At 37.8% G+C, this 27,560-nt stretch overlaps 1 protein-coding gene and 1 pseudogene across 2 annotated transcripts in view; one reads left to right on the top strand and one right to left on the bottom strand.

The window, feature by feature from the left end:
* DIPK1A (divergent protein kinase domain 1A) overlaps window positions 1-27,560 on the top strand; it is a 119,377-nt gene that overhangs the window by 20,206 nt on the left and 71,611 nt on the right. The gene's annotated exons all lie outside the window — the stretch shown is intronic.
* On the bottom strand, window positions 2,972-4,442 carry LOC113924350 (annotated as a pseudogene).

Raw genomic sequence — 27,560 nt, 5'->3', positions numbered from 1 at the left:
CTTGTATAATAGCAACAGTTTATTTTGGGGAAAAAAAGAGAGAAAACTGTTCAATTAAAGATTAGAGTCTTAAGGGCGCCTGGGTGGCTCAGGTGTTAAGCGGCTGCCTTCGGCTCAGGTCATGATCTCAGAGTCCTGGGATCGAGTCCCACATCCGGCTCCCTGCTCAGCGGGAAGCCTGCTTCTCCCTCTCCCACTCCCCCTGCTTGTGTTCCCTCTCTCACTGTCTCTGTCTCTGTCAAGTAAATAAACAAAATCTAAAAAAAAAAAAAGATGAGAGCCTTAAAATTAGCATCAGTTTTGAAAAATAGCCTGATTTCTTTTTTTTTTAAAGATTTTATTTATTTGAGAGAGAGAGAATGAGAGATAGCACGAGAGGGAAGAGGGTCAGAGGGAGAAGCAGACTCCCTGCCGAGCAGGGAGCCCGATGTGGGACTCGATCCCAGGACTCCAGGATCATGACCTGAGCCGAAGGCAGTCGCTTAACCAACTGAGCCACCCAGGCGCCCTAGCCTGATTTCTATAGGCTGTTGTCAACAAGGATATTACCTGCTCTCTATCAGGTAAGTGCTGAACTTGTAGCAGTGACTTGATAGATCTCTGCTCTCAGAATTCACGTGTTGCTTTGGGGAGTTTCAGGAGTTGTTTTGGCACTGATGGATAAGTAATAAATGAATTTTAAAAATAAGCAACAAAAACATTGGGCAGCTATGTGCACAATGCAAATAAGAAAATAGGTGACCTGCTAATGAGTGTCAGGACATCTCTTTGGCCAGCTGGTTGGAGAACCTTGCTGTGGAAGGGATGGTTATCTGAGATCTGACTAAAGCGCAGGGGATAGCCTGGCAAAAACTGGGATCTTGGCATTACCATCAGACAGCATATCCTTTCCACTTTACTCAGTGCTTCCTACCCTTTGGTTTTGATCGTACTTCTGTCCTATAAAGATTTTTATATTAATGTAATGAATTGCTTAAACATTTCATAGCTTTTAAATAGCACTTAGATGAAATAAAAGACTCATGAGATAATTTATTCCCCTAGGACGGAGGAGGAATAAACAAGCCTTTTTATACTGTGATAGCAGAGTGGTTTGGTAAATATAAGGCCTTAATTATTATGCTTTAAGCAACAACTTAATTTGCTTCAGGCTAATTCTTAGCTTGTAAGTGGAGTTCGTCCTTTGACATATCGTGTTGCTATTTTTGTGCTTGTCATTTTGCTCTCGCAGTTTCTCTCATCAAAAAGCATTTACTGCTCACTTCCATGGAATCCCTGTGCTGGTGTTGATATGGTGGGCTACAGATGCACATTAACTTTTATCTTTAAATTGGGTATACTTTTCCAGGAGTATGGGGCATAGATGGTTTGAGGGAGCCAATTTGTAGATCTTTAAATTCCCCATGTACTTTTCTTAACATTGTTCTGCCTGAGAATGTGTTTATGATGGAGGTGCAGGGTCTGCTCTCCCCCTTCTCGTTCACTGTTGCCCTTGTCACACTATTAAGAAAGAAAGGCATACTGCTCTATCTCAGATCTCACAAAGGTCCCTGGATGTAAAAACACCAGGGCGCCAAAGGGCAAAATTGAAAAGATTGGTGTCTGTGTGAAGATAGTGGATGACTAAGTGACACTATTTCACATAATGATGGATAAAAGTTCCTTTTGCAATTCAAGTAGTTTCCATTTTTTTTGCTCTCACAAAACTGAGTGAAGAACCTAATTGATTTGTTTGCTGATTAACTAATATACTATTAAGTATATTTTTGATGGTATATTACTGTTATCTTTTTTTAAACATCATTCAAAAATTTTTGAAGAATTGAGAGATAATTGCTGTAACAAGATTTCCGTTCTCCTCTTCTCATTTAGGTGAAATGGGTTTCTCACCATTTACCTTTATGAAAACTAAAAGTAGGGATAGAATTAGTGCCAAGCACTATTTCATCCTGACGATAAATAATAGTCACTGCATGGAAATGTGAACTAATTGAAGAAGAAAAACCTCACCCATCTCTTTTCTAATTTTTTAACTTTATTTTTTAATGAGTTCAGGATTATATATATTACAGTATGCCATGTTATAATACCTTTGTGACTCTATGATAAAAATAACTCAGGGACATATGTAACTGTCACAAGAAAAAAAGCTTTGAATGTATTTCTGAAATAAGTATTTTCATTTAATTGCAGAATCTCAAAACAGCATTAGATGTTGGCCTTGTTTTATTTTTTTTTGTTTTGTTTTTAAAAAGTTTATTTAAACACTAAGCTAGCTAAAAACTCTTTTTGAAAGGTTGAAACACAATTGATATAGAAAATGCTTTCCCTCTAATCTCAATTTAACATAAATGGAAGAGGTGACGGGGGAAAGGGTGGACAATTTCTTCAGCAGCGTACATGGCTAAATCTATCAACCACCTTAAACTGGAATGTCCATTATTGATCTCATTAAAAAGTATTGGGCAAATATCAAAAGTTACCCACTTCATAAACCAGAAGACAACAATTTTAGGGTTACAATAAGTAAAATATTTTTGAAACACTTCAAAAACTTTATCATTAAACTAGAGGAATCATCTCTTACTTGTAAAAAAGAGAGGTATAAGAGAAAATAAAAGACATTTAAGGTAAACTGATTTTTTTTAAATTTTTTATTGTTATGTTAATCACCATATATTACATCATTAGTTTTTGGTGCAGTGTTCCATGATTCATTGTTTGTTCATAACACCCAGTGCTCCATGCAGAACGTGCCCTCCTCAATACCCATTTTTAATCCTCTTTGAACAAAAGAAATGAAAAATAACGGTTAATTAGCTAAGCTTTGTGCTCTAACCAAACTAATTAATTACGGTGATTTTAAATGGCAACAGCCCACCTGACTGGGTAGTTTGACAGTTTTGAATACTTTTGCAATGATTTTTCTTAAAATGAAGACACTAAATGATCTGGTCATACAATGTTCATCTTATGCATTCTGCATCTGTTTGCCAATCCTGTAGCTAAGGATCTTGTTCCAACCAATCTTAGTCGTGTAATTGGCAACTGTCAAGGTAAAACTTTGAAAGTAGTGTTTGACGCCATCTGATAATTCTCACTGGTAGCAGTCTGGTATTCATTTTCTGCAGTTTCTACAATCTTTATCAATTTTTTTGCAGTTTGTACTTCATTGGATGCTGTTAGGGAATCTCGTATATCTTTATGACTCACTAACTGAACATTACTATCTTCCTAATAATGAACCTGAATTTTCACGATGCCAACGACTTCAGTGGTTGAAAAAGTGATTGGAAACTTCCACTTTGACCTCCAATGACTGTTCCAAAATTTTTTGCTTGGAACTGATGGCTTTCTATGCATACAATAATGGTTTTCTGTCCATCTTTTTTTTTTTTTTAACCATATAACAATGCAGACCCCATTTGGATAATTTCTTTTTTTTAATTTTAAAAAAATTTAAAAAAAATTTTTTATTATTATGTTATGTTAATCACCATACATTACATCACTAGTTTTTGATGTAGTGTTCCATGATTCATTCATTGTTTGCGTATAACACCCAGTGCTCCATACAGTACGTGCCCTCTTCATATTATTTTACTTTTTTAAAGATTTTATTTATTCATCAGAGACAGAGAGAGAGGCAGAGGGAGAAGCAGGCTCCTCACTGAGCAGGGAGCCCGATGTGGGACTCAATCCCAGGACCCTGGGACCATGACCTGAGCCGAAGGCAGCCGCTTAACCATCTGAGCCACCCAGGCGCCCACATGCCCTCTTTAATACCCATCACCAGGCTAACCCATCCCCCCAGCCCCTCCCCTCTAGCACCCTCAGTTTGTTTCTCAGAGTCCATAGTCTCTCATGGTTCGTTTCCCTCTCCGATTTCCCCCTCTTCATTCTTCCCTTCCTGCTATCTTCTTCTTCTTCTTTTTTTTTTTTTAACATATAATGTATTATTTGTTTCAGAGGTACAGGTCTGTGATTCAACAGTCTTACACAATTCACAGCGCTCACCATAGCACATACCCTCCCCAGTGTCTTTTATATATGCTCACAGAGCAGTGTCTACTGAAGTTCTCCATGTTTCAACTGCATTTTCTGCTTCATATGGTCTTGGATCAGTTGCTTCCTTTCTTAAGTGATCAAATTTGAAACAGAGTCTGTTTTGGGGATCCAAAAATTCTCCATTTCCCAAGTCACCATGTTCTGTTATCAATATCTGATCTTCATAACCTTCAATTTTACTGGAGTAAACTGGTCCAAGTTATACTGTACAAATGCATCAGTTGCTCCTTCCCTAAGAAGATTATCATTATTAAGCGGTAACCAAACATCATTAAACACCTCATTAAATTCTCCAGGAGGGGCATGAATAATGATTTTTGCTGCTCTCTATGCGTCCTCTCCTCATTAGACAACTGCTCCTCCAGATCTGCCATTTTCCTTCTGGCAGCAAACCGGGCGTTGGTGGCTTGGTGGCAGGAGCCACCTGACTTCCCCTCACCCATCTCTTTAATACGGTTTTATTATGTTTAAGAGTCTTTAAAATCAAAATTTGCAGTATATTCATATTTTAATTGATTGGTTAGTAATAATTGTAAAGAAAATGCAAACCAGAAGAAAATAAAGAGAAATTTATAAAATAAACAGAAAATAAAGAGAAATTTAGTTTTAATTTATAGACAGATTTTTTTCAGGAAAAATGTAACACTGTCCAGTCAAAGACTTTCAAACAGAAAATACATTACATTAGAAATAATTTGTGTTGGAGGAATCACCTTTCCTCAAGCCTCTGTCAAGGCTTACTGTATAGCTTCATTAATGAAGACAGTGCGGTACTAGTGGAGGGACAGAAACAGATCACTGGAGTAGCATAGGGTTCCCAGGAATAGAGCCACATAAATATGCCTAATTACTTTTTGACAAAGAACCCAAAAGCAATTCAAAAGGAGGAGGAATAGCTTTTTAATGAGTGGTGCTGAAGCAATTAGACATCCATTGGCAAAAAAAAAGAACCTTTACCTAAATCTTGTATAAAAATGAACTCAAAATATATCATAGACATAAATGGAAAACATAAAACTATAAAACGTCTGGAAAAAAAGTGAAGAAAATATTCGGGGCCTACAACTAGGCAAAAAGTTCTTAGACTTGACACCAAAAACATGATCCATAAAAGGAAAAATTGATAAATTTTATGTCATCAAAATTAAGATCATCTACTCTGCAAATGACCTTGTTAAGAGGATACAAAGACAAGCTACGGATGGAGAAAAAAATGTTTGCCAGCCACATATCTGACAAAGAACTAGTATCTAGAATATATAAAGAACTCTCAAAACTATAAAAGACAATCGATCCAATTAGAAAATGGGAAAAAGACGTGCAGAGACATTTCACTGAAGAGGATATACAGGTGGCAAATAAGCACATGAAAAGATATTCAACCTCATTAGCCATTGGGGAAATGCAAATTAAAGTTACAATGAGATATCACTGGAATAGCTAAAATAAAAAATACTGACAACACCAAATGTTTGCAAGGATGCAGAGAAGCTGAATCATTTATACATTGATTGTGGAAATATAAAATGATACAAGCACTCTGGAAAACAATTTGGCAGTTTCTTAAAAAAACTAACCATGCAACTACTATATAACCTGGCAATTAAACCCTTGGGCCTTTATCCCAGAGAAATGAAAACTTATTGCTGTGGACTGAACTGTGCCCTCCCCACAATTCACATGTTGAAGCCCTAATCCCCCCAATGTGTGGTATTTAGAGATGTGGCCTTTAGGAGATAATTAGAGTTAGATGAGGTCACAAGGCAGGGCCCTCATGATAGGATGATAGAATGATACATTTAAGGTGATGTAACAGCTTTATTTTAAAATACCGATATTTACAATATGTTAGAAATTAGTCCTTTGCAACTACTTAAACTTACGGTGAAAAATTTTAGATGTCAATTTAAGAATGTGTGAGGGGATGTATGGTTTTCAAAATATTCTTGGGGTTCTGCAAATAAAACTTGATTTCAATAATATATTACCCCTATTGATGAAGGGACTACATTCCAAAATTATATTTTGGAAGAAATCAAAATCTGGGGCTCCTGGGTGGCACAGTTGGTTAAGTATCTGACTCTTGATTTCGGTTCAGATTGTGATCTCAGGGTCATGGGATGGAGCCCTGCGTTGGGCTCCAGGCTCAGTGTGGAGTCTGCTTGAGATTCTTTCTCCCTCTCCTTCTGCCCCTCCTACTCATGCTCTCTCTGTCTCTCAAATAAATAAATCTTAAAAAAAAAAAAGTCAAAATCTTAGTTGCCAGAGGTAGTTGAAATAAATATTAAAGAACCTGGGAGCTGCCAGTTCAGGGTAGGATTAAAAAGGAAGAAGTGTTGTACTGTGTTTAGATGCTGTCATTGGCCTTTAATGCCTATTTTTTGAATAGTACAGGTGAGTTCAGTTGCTGTGTTCTAAACAGGCAAGAGAAAAAAGGAAAGGGAGGCAGCGGAGCGTTGTGTTTTTAGCAGACTATGTTCGGGAGGGCAGAGGGACAGGGATATTCATCATCCTAAAAAGGACTAAAAAGACTACTACTATTAGATGATGCATGATTTCAGACTTCCCCTTTCCACCTCCCAAAAAGAAAATCTCTTTATGTTTGATGACATAAAGTCTTAAGTAGGGGGTTAAACTTTTCATTTCACCATTAGCTGATTTAATTAATATATACCAGTACTTTGGGCTTAGCTAATGTTATAGTGTAAATTAACTGCAGTCACTTGATATATATAAATTAGTCTGATCATTTCCTAGTTAATAGAGGAGTGGAATGTGAAGGAAAGGGATATCATGGAATAGAAGGGGGTGTTTGGGAAGATAGGGAAGCAGAGTTATGCTTTGAAAGCTGCAAATAGAAGCAGAAAGTGAGGTATTTTGGTCTTGCTAATGGATTGCTTAACATGATTTATGTATATTTTGGTTAATATTTAAAAATACAGCTGACTGCTTTATTAAGGAATTTATATCTCTGAGGATTAATTAACCTAAAATAGATCCCATTAAATCAGATTAATATAAAAGTGGCCCATAGCTAGATCTATCAAATAAATTTGAAAGTCATTATGTTGTGTAGACTTCCCTCCCCAAAGGTGATAGAAATTAACCATACAAAATGATAGTATTGGGTTATAAATATCTTATATAGCAAGTGTTTTTATTGAAGTGATTTTGAACTTAAAAGTGGAAAGAATTCTAATGTTACAAGATATTAAGATGAGTAATATGCCTTAGCATTTCAAGCCTGTGATTTGCCTTGTATCAAGCTCCTTTGTCTTTCTTAGCCTTATTTTTTTCATTTACTGGTGAGATGATAATGATGGTTGATAGGACAGTTCTTTCTTACCTCCCTAGTAACAGTATTTTCAGTAATAAAAGAGGAATGCTTTAGCTTCCTCATAAAATGTTATGATATCCAAAAATGAATAAACTTTTGAATGGCTTTTAAAAAGCATATTATGGCCATCTACGTTGTGTGCTTGCCTATTTTTTGAAGTCAGATTAGTGACATGGCCAATTTCTCCCTTCAGACTATTTCTCTTGGCATATGTTTATGACTACCTTGAAGAAATCAATGTATTTTTTCTTTTTTTAAAAGATTTTATTTATTTATTTCAGAGAGAGAGAGAATAAGAGATAGAAAGCACGAGAGAAAAGAGGGTCAGAGGGAGAAGCAGACTCCCCGCTGAGCAGGGAGCCCGATGTGGGACTCGATCCCGGGACACCAGGGTCATGACCTGAGCCAAAGGCAGTCGCTTAACCAGCTGAGCCACCCAGGCGCCCCCAATGTATTTTTTCTTACTGAGAGCTGTTACTATATCCATTACATAAAGATTTCTCAAAATTGATAGACCAGTTATTTTTAAATTCTGTCATATTGAATATAGAAAATGTCATGTTGTATGATGATAAATGCTTTAACAAACTACAAAGTTGCAGAAAATTTTTTTCATTTTCAATTTTAAAATGGCATATTTATGCTACCTAATGTGAAAAAGTTTCTTCTAATATTTTTGTAGAACTTCAAATAAGAAAACAGTTTACATTTTTACTTGAGTCAAGGGCCTGGACAGAATAACACAGTGGAGATATAGATCGATGCTATCTGCGTGTGCTAGAGAGGGCTGCATGGTCTTCCTGTATGTATAAACACTTTCAAGGGGCAAGTACTAAATGTATGTCTAGTGACATGAAGGGATGCCCTTCATCTAAGCGGGTGGGTATAGCTTAGATTCTCACACCAGGCCGCCTCCATAGGGAAGTGGTATGGATTACAGCACCATCGGGAGGCTGCTTCACCTAGTCTAGGTGTGGGGAGAGGTGAAAGTAAGGAGTAGCCCTCGTTCATGATTTAAGATTATGACTCTGTATGAGAAACTCTAACACTCATTAAGTATACAGTTCTATAATATTGGCAAGTATGTTTTTACCTCTATTATAAAGTATGGCATTTAAGGTTAAATAATCTTCATGTTGAATAGTTCAAAAATAAACTTTGAAATTCCTTATAAATGAAGAATGATGGAACCACCCTCAGGTCAAGGTGTGATTTTTAACTCTGAAATAGACCTTTGACACAAACTGGCAGTTACTTTTTAAATTTAGGGTTTTCCAAAGAAGAATGAGGGAAAGTGCTCATTTCTTCTTAGGTGCCATATCTGCAGCTTGGGAAGGCATCTGTTAAGTGATACTTCTCTGAGCAGAGAAGTATCTGATTAGAGATTAGAAGCTAAGTACAGATCAATAGTCCAGTCAATCATGTTTCTTTTGCCAACCTAAACTTTATTAAAGCTTTACTAGCATCCATATTAAATAATCAATACTTGTCAGCATAACTTTTGAAAATAATATTCTCTAGAGGAATACATTTGTATTGTATGTCTACTGGTGGCTTGCGTTTTCTATCTTAACACCCATTTTTCACTTAACAGCCCAGTCCCTCTATGAGCCTTTTTTTTTTTTTAAGCTTTTATTTATTTACTTGAGAGAGAGAGTACAGGAGAGGGAGAAGCAGACTTCTACTGAGCAGGGAGCCCTACGCTGGACTCGATCCCAGGACCCCGAGATCATGATCTGAGCAAAAGGCAAATGCTCCACAGACAGAGCCACCTGGGCACCATCCCCTCTATGAGTCTTTATTTAAAAAGTGGGGGGGGGGGTTGGGGGCAGAGGGTTAGGAGGATGTTCTGTTCATATATAGCCTTCTAAAGTGATTAAGCAAAAGCCAAAGAAGATTATCATCACCCCATGCTGTAAAGCCCCCAGGGATGACATAACAATGAGGCAGGGATAAAATGGTGGTTAAGGACGTCAGCTTGGGAGTCAGACACACCAGGATTTAGTTTCTGGCTCGACCACATTTGTGCTGTTTACTTTTAGACAACATACTCAGCCTACATTTCCTTAGCTGAAAATCATGAAGATGATAAAATTATTTCATGGAGTTAGAAGAATGAAATGGAATAATGTATGTAGTGCACCTTGCTCTTATAGCTCATAAAAGAACAATGATAAGGGATAAGAAAATCGTTGTTTTTCTAACGCCTTTTTTTTATATAAGATTTTATTTATTTATTTGACAGAGAGAGCGCGCACAAGCAGGGAGAGTGGCAGGCAGAGGCAGAGGGAGATGCAGACTCCCCACAGAGCAAGGGGAGCCCGATGCGGGACTTGATCCCAGGACCCCGGAATCATGACCCGAGCCGAAGGCAGTCGCTCAACCAACTGAGCCACCCAGGTGCCCTTTAACGCCTTTCTAAGAGAGCAAATTCCCTACCCTAGACTGTTACTAGATCTCTAATTCTGTGAAGCTGTGAATTTGCTAAAGGTTAATCTGCAATTGGGTTAAAATCAGTTTGGCTACTAAGCCTTACAGTTTATTTTGGCATTTATTCAGGAGGGACTGATTTTTTATGTGAAAGGTTAGAACCTTAACACAAATTAGCAAGAAAAAGTACTGCTTCTTAACTTTTTACTGAAGTTTAAATGAATACGGAAAAATGCATATTTGATCAAGAAATAGGACCTTGAGGGTGCCTGGGTGGCTCAGATGGTTGTCTGCCTTCCACTCAGATCATGATCTCCAGTCCTGGAATTGGGCTCCCAGCTCAGCAGGGAGTCTGTTTCTCCCTCTTCCTCTGCCTCTCCCCCTGCTTGTATTCTCTCTTTCTCTCAAATAAATAAATAAATCTTTTTTTAAAAGTTAAAAAAAAAAAAGAAATAGGACCTTGAGGGGTGCCTGGGTGGCTTAGTTGGTTAAGCATCTGACTCTTGATTCCAGCTCAGGTAATGATCTCAGGGTTGTGAGATTGAGCCCCCTGTCGGGCTCCGTGCTGGGCATAGAGCCTGCTTGAGATTCTCTCTCTCCCTCTCCCTCTGCTGCTCCCCCCTTAAAAAAAAAAAAAGAAATAGACCTTGTCAGCACTCTAGAAGCCCCCTGTATGTTGTCACCCCCACCCCCTGCAATGGTAACCACTATCCTGACTTCTCATGGAAGAGATTAGTTTTGTCTGTTACTGTTTTGGTTTATATATATGGACTCATGCCTTTTGGGTCTAACCTCTTTTGCTTAGCATTATATTTGTGAGACTCATTTTTATTGTCACATATAATTATACATATTCACTCTCATTGCTGTGTAGTATTTTATGTGTGAACATACTCCAACTTATTTATCCATTCTACTGTTAATGGATGTTTGGTTTGCGTCCAGTTTTTAGCTTTTACAAATACTGAAGCTGTGGACACTTTAGTACTTGTCTTTTGGTGAATATTTATAAGCATTTCTGTTGGAGTGGAATTGGTGGGTCATAGATTAGCCTACATTCAGTTTTAACAAATAATTAAAATCAGTTTTTGAAAAAGATTATATCAGTTTATACTACCAACAGTGTATGAGTATTCCATACATTGCTCCATATCCTCACCAATACTTGGTATTATACATCTTCATTTTAGATATTCTGATGTGTGTAGAATAATATCACATTGTGGTTTGAATTTGCATTTGCCTGATGACTAATGAAGCTGGACATCTTTTCAGGTTTATTTGCCATTTGTTTTTGGTTTTTTTCCTTTAAATTTTTTTATTGTTATGTTAATCACCATACATTACATCATTAGTTTTTGATGTAGTGTTCCATGATTCATTGTCTATAACACCCAGTGCTCCACGCAGAACGTGCCCTCTTTAATACCCATCACCAGGCTAGCCCATCCCCCCACCCCCTCCCCTCTAGAACCCTCAGTTTATTTTTCAGAGTCCATCGTCTCTCATGGTTCGTCTCCCCCTCCGATTGACCTCACTGATATGAGGTTTATTTGCCATTTGGATAGCCTCTTTTGGAAAGTCACACAAGTTCAAGTCTTTTGTTTACATTTCTGTTGCGTGGTCTGTATTTTTCTTATTGATTCACAGAAATTCTCTATGTAAAATCTATATGAGTCATTTTCAGATATATTATTGTTATATCTTCTTCCTTTTTGTGGGTTGTCATTTTGCTGGTGTCTCTTGATGGTGTCTCTTGATGAACATAAATTCCTAATGTAATCAAATTTATCAATGTTTTCTTCTGTGATTGAAGTTTTTATGTCCTATTTAAGAGGATACAAATACTTCATTTACTCTGAAGTCACAAAGATATGTTTTTCTCTGAGCTTTATTGTCTTATCGTTCACACTTAGAATTGTAGTCCATTTGGGATTGATCTTTGTAAGTGGTGTAATGAGAGGTTAAGACATTTTTCCCCCCAACTGGATGGTCAGATGACCTTTGCTGATATTTTTCACAAAGCAGCGTCATTCACTGCTAGAATGAGTTCCAATCCTAGCCCCAAAAGAGACGGAAGGAGCATTTTAAGACCTGTTTTTCTTTCCTGATTTGCTGTTTGATCTTCAGCACGATAAAGCAGGTATGGATTTTTATTGAGATTCCCATAGGCTGAAAGTCATGTCTGCGAGAGTTAGAAGTATAATATGCTGTAACTGTGAAGTAATACTTGCAAGTCATTCATGATGGGTTAGTCACCGGTAAATGTGCTACAAGGAAGTTGAAGTGATTGGAGAAAGATGTTGATCTGACATTATCTAGCTTTGGACTTTATGTGAAAGGTTCAAAAAACTTAAGCTCAATAATAATATCACCTTACATTTATAAAACAGTTGGCAGAGTACTTTCATTTACAGTATTTCATTTTGATCCTTATGGTAACGAGGATTGCAAGGTTTTCTTTTTTTCTTTTTCTTTTTCTTTTTTAATTTATTATTATGTTCAACTAGCCAGCATATAGTACATCATTAGTTTTTGATGTAGTGTTCAATGATTCAAGACAGGTATTATTATCCCAGTTTAACAGAGGGGAAAACCCAGAAATTCAGATCAGTTAATTAGCCTGCTAAATAATTTGATAAAACTGATAACCCAGTAGTCTTACTGCTCTGCCCCAACCACCTTTACCAGACTGTTCTAGGCAAATTGAACCAGAGATACAGATAGCCCCAAGATATGATTTATTCTCTCAAAGGAATATAAAGCTTCAGTGTTTAATCAAAACAAAATATTTTGGTCTGACGAATGAGCTGGATCTTGGAGGGGTTTCAGCTCATAGTTTGATAATCTCACATTTTCATGTTGTCTCCTCTTTACAACCATCAGTTGGATTAGCTCTTTATGATGCCTTAGTCCCTTTCTCTAGCACCTTATAAATGAACTTGTGTTTGATGTCTGTTAGCATAGAGACATAGGACCTAAATGCAATTAAACTGGACATAAAAACTGGTGAGAATTTAATTTTATAGGTATAACTCAGAGGTCATCAAATTTGTATGATCCTACTCAATTGTAAAATCCTGGAAGCTGGTGGTTGCAGGGACTATGTTTATACTTTTTGGTTTTCCCTGGAGTAGCTAACAGTGAGTTGCACCTATTGAACACCTATAGTCTGTAGGAACTAACAGTTGTCTCAAGTAGAAAAGTGAAGGTAAAAGCCCTTTCTCCTAATGGTAGATTTAAAAAAAGAAGATCTAAATGACCTGTTTATTAAAAGGCTAGAACATAAATCATCCAGGGCCATATGTAACCGCATTCGGCAAAGCCATCAGTTGGGGTTCTTCGTATCTGATAGAGTGTATGGTACTTGCATGGTGGTTTTGGCAGAGCTAGGCTGAACAGCCCCTCTGAGCTTCTTTTATGTTCTTCTCTGTTCCCCTTTCAGAAAAACTAGACTTGGGTTTTCAAAACTATCTACTTGGTTAAATGAATGCAGAAAGATGGGATCTAAATCACCATAAATTGAACTGTGTACTACCATTTTCTCATGATAGTGTCCTCTCTGACTCTGTACAGAGCCAAATCTACTGCTTTTTTATAGTGGAGCTATCTTCTGTGTTCTAACTTGTTTAGTTAATCAAGTATGGATCGATGTGTTTATTTCTTTGCTCTGTTGTTTCAATGTTACAAGATAATAAGGATTAGATAAAGGTCTTATCGTCAGGTTACCTGGAATTGTATTTTAAATGATGGAATAGGGGCGCCTGGGTGGCTCAGTTGGTAAAGCATCTGACTCTTGGTTTCAGCTCAGGTCGTGATCTCAGGGCCCTGAGATTGAGCCCCTCATCAGTATCCACTCTCTGCAGGGAGTCTGCTTCTCTTTCCCTCTCCCTCTCTGTCTGTCTTCCCCCTGCCTGCACACACACACACACACACACACACACACACACACACACACACACACACACACACCCGCACCCGCACCCGCATACATGCACGCGCGCGCACACACACTCTGTCTCTCTCTAAGATAAATAAGTAAATCACTCTTTAAATGATGGAATAAATAAATTCCTAAATATAATGATCCCGATCCAATCTGCTTGTTTTATAGGTAAGGAGGAAACAAGGCCCAAGTCACACACCTAGTCACTGGCAGAGCTAAGATTTAATTCCTAATCTTATGATCCTGATTCCAGTGACCTGGCACTTTTAAATATATTGGGCCATAATTTTTAAAGAATCTTTCCAAGTTTAAAGATACAGGATTTCTTAGATGTGTTTTAATAATTTGGAATCCAGTTCTAGCCTCATTTTACTTTGGTGACTCTGGGACTTAAAATACACAGTCCTTTTAAAAACTATTATGTACAGGGTCACAAAATAAAAGTATATTGCCATTTCTAGTAAAATACTGATTGAGGAAGAGCCTATAACATTCAAGTTTTAGATTAAATAAAAAGAGTTTAAGATGCAAGCAACACGCTCTTTTAAATATTATTTAGAAAGACAGTACTGCTTAATAGAAAGGTGGAAAGATTATTGAACTGGGAGTCTCAAGACCTCCGTTTTGTACTGTCCCCAACTGGCTGTGTGACTGTGGGCAAATGACCTACCTTCTCTGGGCGCTGGTTTGCTTGTCTGTACACTAAGGAGTGAGGGCTAGAATTGTAACTGTCTCTCCAGTAAATAACTCTCATTATTGCAGAATGTGAGAAATTAAGCAGAGCAAGTTTGTTGTCAGAAGTCTTTAGACATGAAAATGATCTGTGCCTAATATTCTTTATCTTGACACTACTAAGTAACCACAGACCAGCCAGCCAGCAATCAATCTCCATCTGTAGGGCAGCCACTGTTGTCCATGTATAGAAGTCTGGAGAAGGGCCAGATTTTATTTTTGCCAGAAACACTCTTGGCAAATCTGTATCCCTAGAGATGTCTGTTTAATTTTGTGGTGCAGGGCATGGTTTAGTGAAAAAGAAAAGGAATGCTGAGCTATTTCATTCTAAATATTCTCAGAGACAGCTTTTGTTCTTTGTTTAATACTATCTATCTTTCAAGATGTTTTGAGGGTAGAGGTGAGCCCAAATGAAATGGAAAGAGGAAGGCAAGAAACCTTCCACAGTGTATGCTGATTCTGGAAATGAATTTGAACTGTATGAGCAATGTGTGTGATTACAAATATTGAAAACTTCTGATATATGTAGGTAATATTAAATATCTTGCAGATTTGTCATTTGACTTTCTTGTGCTAATTTTTTATTTTGAACTAGTCTCCTAGCTTTAAATTGTTTAAAAAAAACTTTCCCTTTTATTTGTGGCATTTCCCATGGATATTTCAAAACTATCCCATTATCTGCCTTCTGGAAATAAAGATAAAAGTATTTGAATTTAAATAAATTTTCCACTGGTTTTTATTCATTTGTAAAGATCCCAGTTAACAACTGGATTTAAAATTCACTTGTTTGAGAAAGTTTGTAACCAAAAGATAAATGCTGAAAATTAAATATCAATTTCTTAAAGATTTATTTATTTGTTCTATAGGAATAAATCTAGTTGAAGTTGCATTTACAGATCTTCCTCGACTTAATGACAGGGTTACATCCTGATCAACCTGTAGTAAGTCAACAACGCATTTACTACACCTAGCCTCATAGCTTAGCCTAGCCTACCTGAAAGGTGCTGAATCCACTTACATTAGCCTACAGTTGGGCAAAATCATCTGACACAAAGCCTATTTTATGATCAGGTGTTGAATATCTCATGTAATTTATGGAATACTGTACTGAAAGTGAAAAACAGATTGGTCATATGGGTACAGAACTGTTGTCAGTATATCAGTTATTTACCCTCATATTTGGGTGGCTGACTGGGAGCTGGGGCTGCCACTGCCCAGTGTCACAAGAGAGGACAGTACTGAATACTGCTAGCCTGGGAAAAGATCGACATTCACAATTCGAAGTGCAGTTTCTACTGAATGTATGTCATTTTGTCACCATTGTAAGGTTGTACCATTGACATTGGGGATCATCTGCAGTTAAAATGTCATTGTATGTCACCAATGACCTCCATCCTTCATTTTCTTAATTTTTTTCAGTCTTTCAGATAGCTTTAACATCCTTTTCTCCTAACTTCCATATCCACTTATTAACAAATCCTAATCATTTTATTTTCATAATGTCTCTCGGATTTCACTGTTTGCCTTACTGCATTTTTTGGCCTGTCCTAATCAAGGCCGGGCCTAGATTGCTGCAACAGCATCCCAAGTAGGCTCCCTGCCTTCGGTATTCCCTCTCACAAAGTAAGCTCAAATCCAGATCAGTCTTTAAACATCACTTTTACTAGGCTCTATATCTGTTCAGAAATCTTAAGGCTTCTTAATTCAGTTCTCACTACTGGCAGGCATTTAGAGCCCTCTGTGTGGAATACTTTCTCTTCCAACTGAATTAATTCAGCAAATAATGCTTGGAGCATCTATGTGGGAGACACTGTGCAAAGGTAAAGATAAATAAAATCTAGCTTCTTGCAGATGTATAATATTAGCATTGATGTTAACATCTCCAGGATTTTTTTTCCATTTAGAAACTAGTTCTACTTCATTCCATTCTACTTAAACTGTTCTTGGCTAAGGTAATCAGTGATCTCCTTATTGCCAGAGTCATCAGGCAGTTTTCCATTGTAATTGTTTACTTTTTTATGCCACTGGGTACTGTTGACCAGGCCTGCTTTCTTGACACCTTTTCCTTCCTCAGTTTCTAAGTGTAGAAACTATTCACATTTTCTATTTCTCCTTGGAATTTTTTTTAATTAAAAAAAAATTTTTTTTAAAAAATCTCTATACCCAAGGTGGGGCTTGAACTCACAGCCCTGAGATCAAGAGTCACGTTTTACTGGTGGAGCCAGCCAGGTACCTGGAACTTTTATTTTTTTTAAGGAAAAAAGTTTCATTTGTTAGTCTTTATTTTAGGTTGTTCTCTATTTTATTAGTTTCCCTATTCTTCCTTTCCTTCTACCTCCTTGGTTGGTTTTTTTTTTTCTTCCTGTTCTTTTTCTAACTTCTTGAGGTGTATGTTTAACTATTTAATTTTTAAAAAAATAGACTTTAGGGGGAGCTGAGTGGCTAAGGCAGTTGAGCATCCAACCCTTGATTTCAGCTCAGATCATGATCTCGGGGTTATGAGATCAGACCCCTAGTTGGGCTATGTGCTGGGTGTGGAGCTTGCTTAAGATTTTCTCTCTCCCCTTTTCTCCCTGCCCCTCCCTCTCCAAAATAGACTTTATTTTTATAGCATTTTGGATCCATAGCAGAATTGATCAGGAAGTAGAGTTCCCATATACCCCACACACATACAGCCTCCCGCACTACTAAGATCCCCCACCAGAGTGGTGCATTTGTTAAATTGATGAACCTACATTGATACTTGATTATCACCCAAAGTCTGTAGTTCACGTTAGAGTTCATTCTTGGTGTTGTACATTGCACGGGTTTGGACAAATACATAGTGATATGTATCCACCATTACGATAGCATATAGAATAGTTACACTGCCCTGAAAATCCCCTGTGCTCCACCCATTCTTTTTTTTTTTTTTTAAAGATTTTATTCCTTTATTTGAGAGAGAGAGAATGAGAGAGAAAGCACATGAGAGGGGGGAGGGTCAGAGGGAGAAGCAGACTCCCCGCTGAGCAGGGAGCCCGATGCGGGACTCGTTCCAGGGACTCCAGGATCATGACCTGAGCCGAAGGCAGTTGCTTAACCAACTGAGCCACCCAGGCGCCCTGCTCCACCCATTCTTATCTCCTACCCCCTAACCCTTGGTTACCCCTGTTCTTTTTATTGTCTCTATATTTTGCCTTTTTCCAGAATGTCATATACTTGAAATCAATCAGATTGGCTCCTTTCACTTAATGATAAGCATTTAAGGTCCCTCCATGGCTTTTCATGGCTTGATAGCTCATCTCTTTTTAAGACTGAATAATATCCATTGTCTGACTGTACCACAGTTTATTTATCCACTCCTGTAATGAAGGATATCTTGGTTACTTCCAAATTTTGGGAGCTGTGAGTAAAGCTGCTCTAAACATAGTGTGCAGGTTTTTGTGTAGACATAAGTTTTCAGTTAATTTTCAGTAAATACCAAGGAGCATGACTGGTAGATTGAATGGTAAGAGTATATTTCATTTTGTAAGAAACTGCTGAACCATTTTTCAAAGTGAGTGTACCATTTAGCATTCCCATCAGCAATATGAAAGTTCCTGTTGATCCATATCCTCGCCAGTTTTTGGTATTGTTAGTGTTTTGCATTTTAGCCAGTCTAATAAATGCATAATGGTTTCTCATTGTTGTTCTAATTTGCAATTCCCAAATGTCATATGATGTGGAACATCTTTTCATATGTTTATTTGCCATTTTATATGTTCTTTGGTGAGGTGTCTTCTGATCTTTTGGCTCTGTAATTTTCAAACTTCTTTTCTGACCTGTGCATTTAAGGCTATGGATTCCCTGTTAGTGCTTTAGTTGCTTATTTATATGACCTGAACCCTTTGAATTTTGTTGAGACAAAATTTATACCTCTGCACTAAAAAAAAAAAAATTCCATGTATGTGTGAAAATAACACGTATGTAGCAGTGTTGGGTGAAATATTCTGTATTAAGTCAAGTTTCCAAATCATGTTGTCGCGTTGTTCAAATCTTTTCCAGTCTTACTGATTTTTTTGGTCTACTTATTCTACCAGTTATTGAGAGAGGTGTTCATATCTCCCACCATTATTGTGAATTTGCCAATTTCCTAATATAGTTTGGTCATTTTTACTTTATCTTGAGATTGTATAATTGGAGCCTGTTAATTCCAAAATGCCATATTTCATGATTACTTCTCATTTTATCATTAGGATGTATCCCTTGAAGTCTGTTTTGGCTGGTACCAATATAGTTATATTGTCACCTATAGTACCAGCTAAAGCTATACCAGCTTTCAGTTTGTATTTGATTAGTGTAGCTTTTTCCATTCTTTACTTTCAGCCTTTTTGTATTCTTAAATTAGGTGTGAGTCTTACGAATAGCACATCATTGGATTTTGTTTTGTTTTTTTCTTTGAGAATCTTTGTCTTTTAACAGGCTGAAAATCTGTTTTTTAACAGCATTTTGTTCATATTTTATGTTGTTACTGATCTGTTTGAGTTTAAATCTATCTTGTTTTGCCTCCTTTAGTTTATGTAATACTACTGCGTTGATTCTCTTCACACCTTTCTGAGTATTTATTTGTGTATGTGGGGCGGGGGGGGGGCATTTCCTCTTCACTACTTAAATGCTTATGATTCCCAGGATCTTATTATTTGCCTTTTATTTTTCTCACTCTATTTGCTTGTCCTAGATGGCTTTATTCATACTCACAATTTCCACTACTACTTATTTGCTGAGCTCCAAGTCTCAATATTCAAATAATTCCTGGACTTTACCACTTGGAAACCCTGTCACCACCCCAGATTGATCACATCCAAAACCATACTTACCTTCTTTTACTATAAAACTGGTCCACTTTCTATATTTCCTGGGTTGATAAATATCACTACCTTTCCTCTTTCAGTATATCCTCATCTCTGCTCCCTGCGTCTCCAGATCTTAGAATCATCTCCTTTCTGTTTCCAAAGCCACTGCCTTATTTTAGGTCTTTATCATAATTTGCCTAGCTTATTACAACAGTCTTCTGAATGGTCTTGCTGCATTTATTCTTACATCACTACATTTTACTTTCTGTTGCTTAAAGGGTTGATCTTAAGGGTTTGATCTTAAAGGGTTTAAGCAGAAGAATGCCATTAGATTCACATCTTAGATATATAACTGAAAATTTCTGGTGAAAATGGCAGATAGTTATTTAAGTCTAATGGCTATGTCCTTTCATCTCTAGATTCTCTAGAGCAATTGACTTTCAAACTTTTTCAACCACAACCTGTAGTAAAAAATATGTTTTATACCACAACCTAGTACACACACACACACACACACACACACACACACACACACACATAACTGAAACAAAAGTCTTACTAACAATACTTACCTTTACTGCATTCTGATATTCTTCAGTCTAGGCCATTTCATTTTTTAAGAAGCTGGCTGTTGGGGTGCCTGGGTAGCTCAGTCGGTTAAGCGTCTGCCTTTGGCTCAGGTCATGATCCCAGGGTCCTGGAATCGGATTCTATGTCGGGCTCCCTGCCAGCGGAGAGTCTTCTTCTTTCTCTCCCTCTACCCCTCCCCCCTGCTCGTGCTCTCTCTCTCTCTCTCTTGCTCTCTCTCTCAAATAAAATCTTAAAAAAAAATAAAATGCTGGCTGTAGGCCACTAAATATCTCTACTTTGAAAAACTCTAACCAAGAGTATGTCTCTTTTAACTGATCTTACATGAAGGAGCAAAGGCAATCCAATGGAGAAAGGATAGTCTTTTCAACAAATGGTGTTGTACAACTGGACATCCGTGTGCAGAAAAGTAAATTTAGACACTGACCTTACACCTTCTACTAAAAATGAACTCAAAATCATACTTACCTTTTATACCACAACCTAGTACACACACACACACACACACACACACACACACACACACACACACTTCTACTAAAAATGAACTCAGAATCATACCTTTTATACCACAACCTAGTACACACACACACACACACACACACAACTGAAACAAAATTCTTACTAACTATACTTATCTTTACTGCATTCTGATATGCATAGACCCAAATGTTAAACACAAAACTATAAAGCTAGAAAATAACATAGGAGAAAAATCTAGGTGACTTTGTGTTTTGTGATGAGTTTTTAGGTTCAACACCAAAAGCATAGTCTATGAAAGAAAAAGTTTTAAGTGGCACTTCATTAAAATTAAAAATTTCTGCTCTGCAAAAGACACTTTAAAAATGAAAAGGCAAGCTGCAGACTGGGAGAAGATAATTGCAAAACACATATATGATAAAGGATTAGTATCTAAAATATACAAAAAACTCTTAGAACTCAACAACAAAAAAACAACCAAATTAAAAGTGGGCAAAAGGCCTGAACAGACACCTCATTAAAAAAGAGATAGAAATGGCAAATAAACATATGAAAAGATGCACTGTATAATAGACCATTAGGAACTTGAAAATTTAAACAATAATGAGATACCATTGCATACCTATTAGAATGGTTAAAATGCAAAACACTGACAATACCAAATGCTGGTAAGAATGAGGAACAATAGGGATTCTCATTCATTGCTTGTAGGAATACAAAATGCTATGGTGACTATGGAAGATAGTTCGTTAGTTTGTTACAAAGCTAGACATAGCCCCTTACCATATGATCCAGCAGTCATGCTTTTAGGCATTTACTCAAATTAGTTGAAAACTTATGTCCACTTGAAACTCTATACACAGATGTTTGTAGGAGCTTGCTTGCTTGCTTGCTTGCTTGCTTGCTTTCCTTCTTTCTTTCTTGTCAAAACCTGGGGGCACCTGGGTGGCTCAGTCAGTTAAGTGTCTGACTCTTGATTTCAGCTCAGGTCATAATCTCAGGATTGTGGGATGGAGCCCCGTGTCAGGCTCCCCACTCAGCAGGGAGTCTGCTTGAGTTTTTCTCGCTCTGTCACTCCCCCACCTTGTATGCACACTCTTCTTTCTCTCTCTCAAATAAATAAGTAAATAAATAAGTATCTTTAAAAAAAACCTTGGAAACAACCAAGATGTCTTTCAGTAGCTAAATGGATAAACAAATCATGGTACATGTTACCATGGAATATTATTCAGCAATAAAAAGGAATGAGCTATCAAGCTACAAAAAGACATGGAGAAAATTTAAATACATATTGCTAAGTGAAAGAAGACCATCCAAAAAGGCTACATACTGCATGATTCCAGCTTATATGACATCCTGGAAAAGGCAAAACTATGGAGACAGTAAAAAGAAGAGTGGTTATCCAAGGTTGGAAGTGGGGAAGGATGGCTAGGTGGAGCTAAGGATTTTAAGGACAGTGAGATTATTCTGTATAACACTGTAATGGTGGATGTATGACATTATGCATTTGTCAAAACTCATAGACCTATACAACAGAAAGAGTGACCCCCTAATGTAAATGGGGGTGGGGGTGGGGAGAGAAGGGAACTCTCAGCTCAGTTTTTCTGTAAATCTAAAATTGCTCTAAGAAATCTATTAATTTTTTAAAAGTAAAAAAACGGGTATGTCTCTTAATCCATTCATTCAACAGATATTTTTTAAATACCTACAATGTGCTAAAGAGTAAAGTACTAGAAATATTAAATTATGGAAGACATATTTCTTTCAAAGAGTGTATAGTCTAGTGGGGTAAGTAAATAAACAATTGGGGTGATGTTTGCTATGTCAGAAGTGTGTAGGGGCACCTGGGTGGCTCAGTCGGTTAAGTGTCTGCCTTTGGCTCAGGTCATGATCTCAGGGTCCTGGGATTGAGCCCCACATTGGGCTCCCTGTTCAGCAGGGAGTCTGCTTCTCCCTCTCCCCCTGCTTGTACACATACTCTCTCTCTCTCTTTCTCTGTGTGTGTCAAATAAATAAAATGAAATAAAAATCTTTTTTTTAAGATTTTATTTATTCATTTGAGACACAGAGATACAGACAGAAAGAGAGAGCATGAGCAGAGGGGGAGGCAGACGGAGAGGGAGAAGCTGGCTCCCTGCTGAGCCAGGAGCCCAACGTGGGGCTTGATCCCATGACCCTGGGATCATGACCTGAGCCAAAGGCAGACGCTTAACCATCCGAGCCACCCAGGCGCCCCTGAAATAAAAATCTTAATAAAAAAAAAAGTGTGTACAGATTGTTACAAGACTCAGGGAGGGACCATGTTAGTCTGGGTTGGGGAGGAGGAAGGAGTGGATGGAAAGGCCTCTCAGAGATTTTTAGGGTGAGTAGCAGTTGACTAGATAAAAGTTTGTGTGTTAGGGAATGAGCATCTTGAGGAGATAATATTCTGTACAGATAAAACAGCATCTGAAAAGGCATAGAGGTAAGAAGCAGCATGGTATGAACAGGAAATTACAAAGAATTCTTTCCTTAGTTATGGGAAAGATTGCATCTGGAGGAATGTGGGTTGTGAAACTAAGGGAGTAGATAATATCATGAAGGGTCCTGTGTATTAAATGAGCTAACTGGGACTTAACAAAACTTTTCTCTTTTTTTATTATGTTTAATTAGCCAGCATATAGTACAACATTAGTTTTTGCTGTAGTGTTCAACGGTTCATTAGTTGCATATAACACCCAGTGCTCATCCCAACACATGCCCTCCTTAATAGCCATCACCTGGCTACCCCATCCCTCCACCCCCCACACCCCTCCCTTCTGTAACCCTCAGTTTGTTTCCTGGAGTCCAGAGTCTCTCGTGATTTGTCTCCCTCTTTGATTTCTTCCCATTCAGTTTTCCCTCCCTTTCCCTGTGGTCCTCTGTGCTATTCCTTATGTTCTACATATGAGTGAAACCATATGACAATTGTCTTTCTCTGCTTGACTTATTTCGCTTCAGCATAATCCCCTCCAGTTCTGTCCATGTTGATGCAAATGGTAGGTATTTATCCTTTCTGATGGCTGAGTAATATTCCATTGTATATATGAAAGGGGAACCCTCTTACACTGCTGGTAGGAATGCAAGCTGGTACATCACTCTTTTTTTAAGATTTTTATTTATTTATTTGACAGAGAGAGACAGCAAGAAAGGGAACACAGGGGGAGTGGGAGAGGGAGAAGCAGGCTTCCCGCTGAGCAGAGAGCCTGACATGGGGCTCTCCCAGGACCCTGGGATCATGACCTGAGCGGAAGGCAGATGCTTAATGACTGAGCCACCCAGGCGCCCCTGGTACAGCCACTCTTAACAAAACTTTTCTTTCTTTATTTTTATTTTTTTTCTAGTTTCAAGTTTTTATTTAAATTCTAGTTAACATATAGTGTAATATTAGTTTCAGGAGTAGAATTTAGTGATTCATCACACATAACTCCCAGTCCTCATCACAAACAAGTGCCCTCCTTAATACCCATCACCCATTTAACCCATCATCCTGCCCACCTCCCCTCCAGCAACCCTTACTTTGTTCTCTTTGGTTAAGAGTCTCTCTCTCTTTGGTTTGCCTCTCTCTCTCTCTCTCTCTCTCTCTTTTTTAAGGTTTTATTTATTTATTTGACAGAGAGCACAAGTAGGCAGAGCGGCAGGCAGAGGCAGAGGGAGAAGCAGGCTGCCCGCCAAGCAGGGAGCCCGATGTGGGGCTCAACCCCAGGACCCTGGGATCATGACCTGAGCCGAAGGCAGACACTTAACTGACTGAACCACCCAGGCACCCCTCCTCTCTCTTTTTCTCCCCCTATGTTCATCTCTTTCATTTCTTAACTTCCACATATGAGTGAAATCATATCATATGGTATTTGTCTTTCTCAAATGACTTATTTCACTTAGCATAACACACTCTAGTTCCATCCACATAGTTGCAAATGGCAAGATTTCATTCTAATAGCTGAGTAATATTCTATTGTGTGTGTGTGTGCGTGCGTGTGCGTGTGTGTGTGTGTGTGTGTGTGTGTGTTTACCACTTCTTCTTTATCCATTCAACAGTCAATGGACATTTGGGTTCTTTCCATAATTTAGCTATTGTTGGTAATACTGCTATAAACATCGGGGTGCATGTGTCCCTTCAAATCATTATTTTTGTATCCTTTGGGTAAATAACCTAGTAGTGCAATTGCTAGATTGTAGGGGAGTTCTATTTTTAACTACCTCCATGCTGTTGAGGCATCAGTTTGCATTCCCAAAAAAATGTAAGAGGGTTCCCCTTTCTCTGCATTGCTGCCAACATCTATTGTTTCCTGTGTTGTTGATTTTAGCCATTCTGACAGGTGTGAGGTAATATCTCATTGTAGTTTTTTTTTAAGATTTATTTATTTATTTTGAGAGAGAGAGAGAGAGCACATGAGAGGGGGGAGGGCCAGAGGGAGAAGCAGACTCCCTGCTGAGCAGGGAGCCTGATGCGGGACTCGATCCTGGGACTCCAGGATCATGACCTGAGCCGAAGGCAGTCGCTTAACCAACTGAGCCACCCAGGCGCCCTCATTGTAGTTTTGATTTGTATTTTCCTGATGATGAGTGATGTTGAGCATCTTTTTGTGTGTCTGTTAGCCACCTGGATGTCTTCTTTGAAAAAATGTCTATTCATGTCTTCTGTCCATTTCTTAACTGGATTATTTGTTTTTTAGGTGTTGAGTTTGATAAATTCTTTATAGATTTTGGATACTAACCCTTTATCAGATGGGTCATTTGCAAATACCTTCTCCCATTCTGTAAGTTGCCTTTTAGCTTTGTTAATTATTTCCTTTGCTGTGCAAAAGCTTTTTATCTTGATGAAGTCTCAATAGTTCATTTTTGCTTTTGTTTCCCTTGCCTCCGGAGACATTTCTAGTAAGAAGTTGCTACAGCCAATGTCAGAGAGGTTGCTGCCTGTGTTCTTCTCTAGGATTTTGGTGGTTTCCTGTCTCACATTTAGACCTTCCATCCATTTTGAATTTATTTGTGTGTATGGTGTAAGAAAGTGGTCTGGTTTTATTCTTTTGCATGTTGCTGTCCAGTTTTCCCAACACCATTTGTTGAAGAGACTGTCTTTTTCTCATTGAATATTCTTTCCTGCTTTGTCGAAGATTAATTGACCATATAGTTGTGGGTCCATTTCTGGGTCATCTATTCTGTTACATTGATCTATGTGTCAATTTTTGTGCCAGTACCGTGCTGTCTTGGTGACTTCAGCTTTGTAATATAAATTGTGATGCCTCTAGCTTTGCTTTTCTTTTTCAAGATTGCTTTGGCTATTCAGGGTCTTTTGTGGTTCCATACAAATTTTAGGATTGTTTATTCTATCTCTGTGAAAAATTCTGTTGGCATTTTGATAGGGCTTGCATGAAATGTGTAGATTGCTTTGGACAGTACAGACCTTTTTTTTTTTTTTTTAAAGATTTTATTTATTTATTTGAGAGAAAGAATGAGAGAGAGAGAGAGAGAGCATGAGAGGGGGTTGGGTCAGAGGGAGAAGCAAACTCCTTGCCGAGCAGGGAGCCCGATGCGGGACTCGATCCCAGGACTCCAGGATCATGACCTGAGCTGAAGGCAGTTGCTTAACCAACTGAGCCACCCAGGCACCCTGGACAGTACAGACCTTTTAACAGTATCTGTTTTTCCAATCCATGAGTATGGAATGTTTTTCCATTTCTTTATGTCATCTTCCGTTTCTTTCAGAAGTGTTGTATAGTTTTCAAAGTACAGATCTTTTACCCCTTTGATTAGGTTTATTCCTAAGTGTCTTAAGGTTTTTGGTGCAATTATACATGGGATTGATTCCTTGATTTCTCTTTCTGCTGCTTCATTTTTGGTGTATAGAAATGCAACAGATTTATGTATGTTGACTTTTGTATCCTGCGACTTTACTGAATTTGTGTATCAGTTCTAGCAGTTTTTGGGTGGAGTCTTTCAGGTTTTCTACATAGAGTATCATGTCATCTGTGAATAGTGAAAGTTTGGCTTCTTCTTGCTGATTTGGATGCCTTTTCTTTCTTTGTTGTCTGATTGCAGAGGCTAGGACTTCCAGTACTATGTTAAGTAACAGTGGTGAGAGTGGACATACCTGTCTTCTTCCTGACCATAGAGGAACAGCTCTGTTTTTCCCCATTAAGGATGCTATTAGCTGTGGGTCTTTCGTATATGGACTTTATGATGTTGAGGATGTTCCTTCTATCCCTACTTTGTTGAGGGTTTTTATCAAGAATGGATTCTGTTCTTTGTCAAATGCTTTTTCTGCATCTATTGAGAGGATCATATCATTCTTAACCTTTCTTTTATTAATGTGGTATATCACATTGATTGATTTGCAAATATTGAACCACGCTTGCAGCCCAGGAATAAATTCCACTTGATGGTGGTGAATGATTCTTTTAATGTACTGTTGGATTCAATTTGCTGGTATTTTGTTGAGAATTTTTGCATCCATGTTCATCAGGGATATTGGCCTGTAATTCTCTTTTTTTAGTGGGGTCTTTGTCTGGTTTTGGGATCAAGGTAATGCTGGCCTCATAAGATAAGTTTGGAAGTTTTCCTTCCATTTCTGTTTTGTTTTTGTTTTTGTTTTTGTTTTTTTTATTTAAATTCAATTAGCCAACATTCATTTCCCACTTTTGGGACCTTTTGAGAAAAAAAGGTATTAACTCTTCTTTAAATGTTTGGTAGAATTTCCACTATGAAGCCATCTGGCCCTGGAGTTCTGTTTGTTGGGAGAATTTTGATTACTGATTCAGTTTCTTTGCTGGTCAATCGATTGTTAAAGTTTTCTATTTCTTCCTGTTTCAGTTTTGGTAGTTTGTATGTTTTTAGGAATTTATCCATTTCTTCCAGATCATTTGACTTGGTGGCATTTAATTTTTCATAATATTCTCTTATAATGGTTTGTATTTCTGTGGTGTTGGTTGTGATCGCTCCCCTCTCATTCGGGATTTTATTTATTTGGGTCCTTTTCTTCTTAAGTGTGGCTAGGGGGTTATCAATTTAATATTAAAGAACCAGCTCCTAGTTTCATTGACTAGTTCTGTTGTTTTGTTTAGTTTCTGTATCACTTATTTCTGCTCTAATCTTTATTCTCTTCTGATGGCTTTAGGCTTCATTTGTTGTTCTTTTTCTAGCTTTGTTAGGT

This window comes from Zalophus californianus, chromosome 4 (assembly GCF_009762305.2).
Source record: "Zalophus californianus isolate mZalCal1 chromosome 4, mZalCal1.pri.v2, whole genome shotgun sequence".
Lineage (NCBI taxonomy): Eukaryota > Metazoa > Chordata > Mammalia > Carnivora > Otariidae > Zalophus > Zalophus californianus.
Note: the sequence above shows the minus strand (reverse complement) of the source record. Positions and strands in the feature narration are given on the sequence as shown.